The sequence below is a fragment of the Plecotus auritus genome, assembly GCF_963455305.1.
Source record: "Plecotus auritus genome assembly, chromosome: 9".
Taxonomy (NCBI): domain Eukaryota; kingdom Metazoa; phylum Chordata; class Mammalia; order Chiroptera; family Vespertilionidae; genus Plecotus; species Plecotus auritus.
In genome coordinates this window covers 84,722,123-84,728,683 of record NC_137783.1, presented here as the reverse complement: position 1 = coordinate 84,728,683, position 6,561 = coordinate 84,722,123, and positions in this window count along the sequence as shown.

The window sequence follows — 6,561 nt, the reverse complement described above, 5'->3', positions numbered from 1 at the left end:
ACATTTTCCCAATTGCCTCAACATGTCTTTTTTGGTTGGTTTGTTCACATCAGCAAGCAAAGGGTCCCCACATCTATAATTCTTTTTTAAAAAATATTTTTTTATTGAATTCAGAGAGGAAGGAAGAGGGAGAAAGAGAAACATCCATGAGAGAGAATCATGGATCCGCTGCCTCCTGCATGCCCCCTGCTGGGGATCGAGCCCGCAACCCAGGCATGTGCCCTTGACCAGGAGTCGAACCCAGGACCCTTCTGTCCGCAGGCCGACGCTCTATCCACTGAGCCACACCAGCCAGGGCTATAATTCTTCTTAGTTAAAATCCAGTCTGACCTAAGGGTATTGTCTGCCCTGGTTGTGGGTGTGGGGCATTTAGGACCACTTTCAAGGTAATATCCCCTCCTATGTTCTCTTTTATCATGCACCCAAGAGTCAGCCCCAGGCCACCCCCCCCCCCCACACACACACACACACTGCAGACAGCCCTCCAGGCACACAGTGGGGCCAAGTTTCTTCTTTGAGTCTGGGAAAGAGACTCAAAGTCACCTGTAGTGCTGCCTGTTCCAGCTCAAGTTATTTAAGACTGTTACTCACTGCCTTGTGGGATAGGGCTGGGGGTGAAATGGTGAAGAGGTCTGTGGCATGGGGGTGAGGGGCTTGGGGCAGTTCCTCAGCCTTAATCCTACCTAGCTGATCTTAGTATTAAATAAAATTAGCTGAGATTTGAGATCCTAGCAAAGAAAAAGAAACCAATTACCACCAAGCTTCTTTGCCTCCTGTCCTTTTCCAGCTTCTGTAGGGTCAAAGGAAAATGGCTGAAATGTATGCACTGAGTTTAAGAGAAATGGTACAGGTTATTCAATCCAGTCTTCCAACCAGCAGGAGCCCCTTTTTGCTTTCAAAATAAAGTTGTTATTTTTTTTATTAGAGAGAGGAAGGGAGAGAGAGGAGTGGCAAGAAACATGGATATGAGAGAGAGACAGAGAGAAACATTGATCAGTTGCCTCCCAGCCACACCCTGACGGGGTATGGAACCTGCAACCCAAGTGTGTGCCCTGACAGGAATTGAACCTGCTTTTGCTACAGCTGAGCCTCACTGCCCAGGGCTGGAGTCCTTCTTTTAATGAGAACTAACACCTATACACACAAGTGCTCAAGTGACTCAAATCCACATCCTGGGGCTCCAAATCCTACTCCCTCTATGGTTCATGTGGCCTCTGTGTACCCTTCTTCAGGGAAGACCTTAGGATTCTCATTGTTAGCACACATTCCCTCGCATTTCATTGAAACCCCCTCTCTCTGTTGGCAGTTCTGCCTTCTGTTGCACTTTAATTTTCAGTAGAAACAGTCTTGTTGCCTTAGTACAATTAGATTAAAAGTATACAGAGCTAATAATAGCTAATATTTTAGTACTTATCGTTGTTGTATATTTCTCAGGGCTGCTGTAACAAAGCACCACATACTGGGTGGCTTCAAGAACAGAAATTTATTTTCCCACAGTTCTGGGGGCTGGCGCTCTGATATCAAGGTGTCAGCAGGGTTGGTTCCTTCTGAGGCTGTGAGGCAGGCTCTGTTTCTGGCTTCTTGGCTAGTTTCTGCTGGTTTGTCAATCTTCAGCATTTCTTGGCTGGCAGACGCATCCTCCCAACCTCTCCATCGCCTTCACAAGATGTTCTCCCTGTGTGCATGGCTGTGTCCTAATGTCCTCTTTACTGTTTGTAATGCTCACTCGAGGATATTTTTCCCATTGCTTTTTAGAGAGAGAGGAAGGGAGGGAAAGAGGGGGGGGGGGGGAGAGAGAGAGAGAGAGAGAGAGAGAGAGAGAGAGAGAGAGAGAGAGAGAGAGAGAAACATTGATTAGTTGCCTCCTGCATGCCCCAACCCAGCTGGTGATAGAACCTGCAACCAAGGTACATGCCCTTAACCAGGAATCGAACCCTAGACTCTTCAATGTGAGGGCCGATGTTCTAGCCATGAACTCACACTGGCCAGGGCATACTCTCCTCTTTTATAAGGACACTAGCCATATCAGTTTGGGCCCACCAGAATGACTTCATTCATGTTCACTAATTACATCTGCAATGACCCTTTCTTCAAAGAAGACTGCATTTTGAGTTACTGGGGGTTAGAATGTCAACATATGGCATGGACTTCAACCCATAGCATATGCCAATGCTCTGCATATATTTTGTGATTTCATCCTCACAACAATGCCTTAGGGCAGTTATTTTGAAGTTGAGGAAACTGAGGCTTAAATAATTCAGTAGTTTGTTCATGATTGCACAGCCAGTAAGTGGCTGAAACAGGATTTAGGACCTAGACACTCTGATTCCAGAACCCAGGATTTTAACAACTTCTTTACACTGTCTTATTTCTCCTTATATCCTTTTTAACTCCCTTGGCTGCAGGAAGTTACTCGCGAGAAACTAATGAATATTAGCAGTAATGTCTAACATTAGTAGTAATTTCTGTGGTAGTCTAACACTGCCACCTGGTGGTGAAAAAAATTAAAGCAGCTTCCAACTTTCTGGCCAAAATTGCATTGCATGAAATGCTCTCTGACCTTTCCCCCTAATTACACAAATACAGTCAAGTAATTATGAATTCTACTTGATCCTGCTTTGCACCAAATACAAGTCATATGAGAAAAGAACAGAACAGCAAAAATTTGAGCTGTTCTGAATGGATCTACATTTTGCTAATTAAAATATGGAACTCACCATAGATAATGCTAGTATCTTTTGTGATAATATATATTGAACAGCTTTATGTTTTCAAAACCTTTATATTTTCTAGGCCTAACCTGGTCTTATTCTGTTTTGAAAACTGGTTTCTCCTGATGCCCTTGTTCTGATGACTCATTCCAGACACCATTTCTTTCTGCTGTTCAAATTTAGGATTAAAAAAATAACACAAGACTAATTAGCAATTTCTGACCATTAACTGCTCTTTGAAAGAGAAAAGGAGAGGCTGTCCAGAAGAATTGGCCTTGTTGCTTTTTCATCTCTGAGCTTGCAGTTTCCTAGGACTTAATGTGGCACCTCTCTCTGCAGTTTGCATCCACCATCCAGTATGTGTTACCACAAGTTCAGAAGTGATGCAGCATAACATGCTCAAAAATAAGCTAGAAAAAAATCATATTGAAATCACCTGCTTTTAGAACTGGAAGACACCTTAGAGCGTATCTAGTCTAGATCACACCACTTGTGTGTATTTCACAGGGGAACCATCAGAGATTTTGGACGAAAGGGATGGCTGAATTGACTTTCAGAGGGTGATGGTCATAGTCAGGAAGTACTCATTACGGCTCCCTGTAACCTGCAAGGACATGACCAACGTGGGGCTTGGGCACCGAGCCTGAGCCTGGGGCAGGAATACTGATTGACAGTTTTAACAACTATGCTTTTTTGTCTTGGATCAGCCACTTTCAGCCACGTTGGCATACTGCCAGTGATAGGTTGCTAATAAGTCTAGTACCACTATTTACAAATGCTTTTCCTCAAGCAATTTCAACTAAAAGAAAATTTGCCAGTACAGTACAAAGACCTCCTACCCCTGCCCCCAACCCCAAACCATCTAAGAGTTAAGTTTCTAACCTGATGTCCCATCATCCCTTAATACTCTAATGTGTGTTTCCCAAAAACAGGGACATTCTCTTAGATAACCTCAACACAGCTATCAAAATCAGGAAACTAACACCAATGCATCACTACTATCTGGTCCTCACACCCTACCCAAGGTTTTCCAAATGTTCTAGTAATTGCTTTAATAGCAAAAGGACTCGGTTCAGAATGGAACAGTGATTTTAGTTGTCTCCTCTTTAGTTTCTTTCAGTCTAGAGCAGTTGCTCAGTCTTTTTTGACTTTCCTCATCTTGACACTTGAAGTTTTAAGTTATTTTATAGTTGTTTTTATATGATGCTTCCTCACAATTAGAGTCATATTATACATCTTTGGCAAAAATATTATAAATGTGTTTGTCTGATTGTACCTGATTAGGTGGTATGTAATTTCAATTGTCCCATTAGTGGCGATGTTCACAGTGATCATTTGATTTAAGGTCGTGTCTGCAGGCAGTGTTCCTTTGTAACGTGTGAGCATTTTGTGGGGAGATACTTTGAAACCATACAAATATTCCACACCTCATCAAAATGCCAATTTATCATTTCATATCACTGTGGACTCATAGAATAGACCTAAGGAAATATATATATATCTGCTGGAGGCTAATTCCAGCATGTCATGAATGCAAGAAGTTTCATCAAAAGGTTGATGTAAACTTGAGGCTTCAGCAGGGCTGAAGATACATATTATTGTCTATTGGAATAGCTAAAAAGCATTTCCCCAAATCTGAAAAAGATGCATAAATGATTGCTTGCTGCCAGACAGCTGAGGGCATTTTAATCTACATGTCATTGCCTCCTGCTGGCCAAACACCTGAACAGCCAAAGGCAGTTCCCCCAAAACTGACAATGTCTACTGTGTACTAAACCTTAACCTTTGATGTATGTATCTGCTTTGTTTTAGGGCAATTTGTGTTAATAAAGAGCAGGGGTCCAGAGACTCAGAGAACTTGGTTACTGAAGCTAAGCCCTCCTCTGGCTCCCCCATGGATTACAAATTTATATTATATTTCTAGTCTCTTTATTAATTTACACTCAGCGCCTTCTCCAGATTCCTGAACCCTTCTAGATGCTGGATATCACCCTGGCATTAAATGGTGCCTGAGACAAGGACGTCTGAAGAAGAAATTTTGCCTGAATGGAAAAAACAGCACCGATAATGGTGGTAAGATTCACTGTGTGTAAAGCTTGTACCAAGCTCTGGAAGTCATGAACCAGAGTGGGCAAGAAAAGTCTTTTGTTTTAAGTCAGATTATAATGGGGAAGAATTCAGTTCTAAGGCAAAATTATAAAGAAATTGGAATATCAAAAAGCACTTTTTAAAATCAGGCTCAAGGAAGAGTGCTGTTATCATATTTAATTATGTGGCTTCTTGTTCAAATTGAAATCCTAATTCATATTTGGGATCGAAAGTATATAGTTTCTAAAAAAACCACCAGATCCTCTGCCCCTTGAGAGGAAAGGCTGGGCAGCTAGAGAGATTAAAGCTGTCAGCTCTCTCCCTGGGAGATTCTTTAATGCTTTGTTTAAAAATTACCGAAGAACACCTTGGGACAGGCAAATGTTGGCAAGAATAACTCTAAAAGCTAGTCATTGCTATGGAAAGTGAAATAGAAAAAAATTCAAAATCTGTCATTTTCTATTAAGCATGTCTTTAATTTAATTGGGAAAAGAAACGTGGCAGAATCATGTACTGAATTTTCCCAAAGCAAACAGGAGGTGGGGGAAGGGAGACACATGGTCATCCTATAAGATGGATGCCCACTCCCGAGTGTGCTAAGAAAAGTCTCATTTTCACCATGATTTTTCTTTCCCAATTCATAATTTAAAAGTTTTACAGAATTTACCAAAGTAAATGCCTTGGATAATTATAATTGGCTATAGAATCTCAAAATTGTTGAAACATAGATAAATAATATCTATACTAATAAAAGGGTAATATGCTAATTAGACTGGGAGACCTTCTGGACATCCTTCTGGACAAAGCCATGATGGCAGGGCCAAGGCAGAGGTGGTTAGGAGCAATTAGGCCAGGAGGGGAGGGCAGTTGGGGGTGATCAGGCCAGCGGGGGGCACAGTTGGGGGTGAGCAGGCCAGCAGTGGGGGGCAGTTGGGGGTGATCAGGCTGGCAGGGGGGGGGACAGTTGGGGGTGAGTAGGCCAGCAGGGGGAACAGTTGAGGGTGATCAGGTCAGCAAGGGGGGCAGTTGGGGGTGAGAAGGTCAGTGGGGGGGCAGTTAAGGGCGAACAGGCAGGCAGGCATGTCAGTGGTTAGGAGCCAGTGGTCCTGGATTGCGAGAGGGATCCCAGATTGGAGAGGGTGCAGGCCAGGCTGAGGGACAACCCCCCACACACACACACTCGTGCATGAATTTTGTGCAGCAGGCCACCAGTATTAATTATAAAGGTCCTTATTGAAGGAGGGGGCTGGGCTAGTCGCACTTCCCCAGCAGAAATCATGTGGTCGTTTTGAAGTCAAGAAGCGAAACTAAACCTGTTCTAAGGAAAGAATGTAACTAATTTTCATTTAAATGGCTACAGGCTTGTTTCCAGACCATTGAAAACTTAAAACTTTGGAAGTTTAGAAAATAACTGTTGTATTATCTCTGAAAAAAAGTAGAAATTCAAAATATATTGTTTATTGGTTTAATTAAAAAAAAAGGATTAATTCTGTGGTCTCAACCTAATTTTTAATATAAAAACCAGTTTAAATTTAATTGATATCTTTTAATAATTATCAAAAGTATATAATATAATCTTTGGGAGGTATATATATATATATATATATATATATATATATATATATATTATGATCTTTCCAAGTTAAATTTCAAGACTTAGACCAAGGATAACTTTGGGACATTTCACGGGCCCTGAAATGTTTTCAAAAGTTTGTTCTCTCTTAAAGGAAATATTTTTGAATTTGGCCAATTTAATGTACCT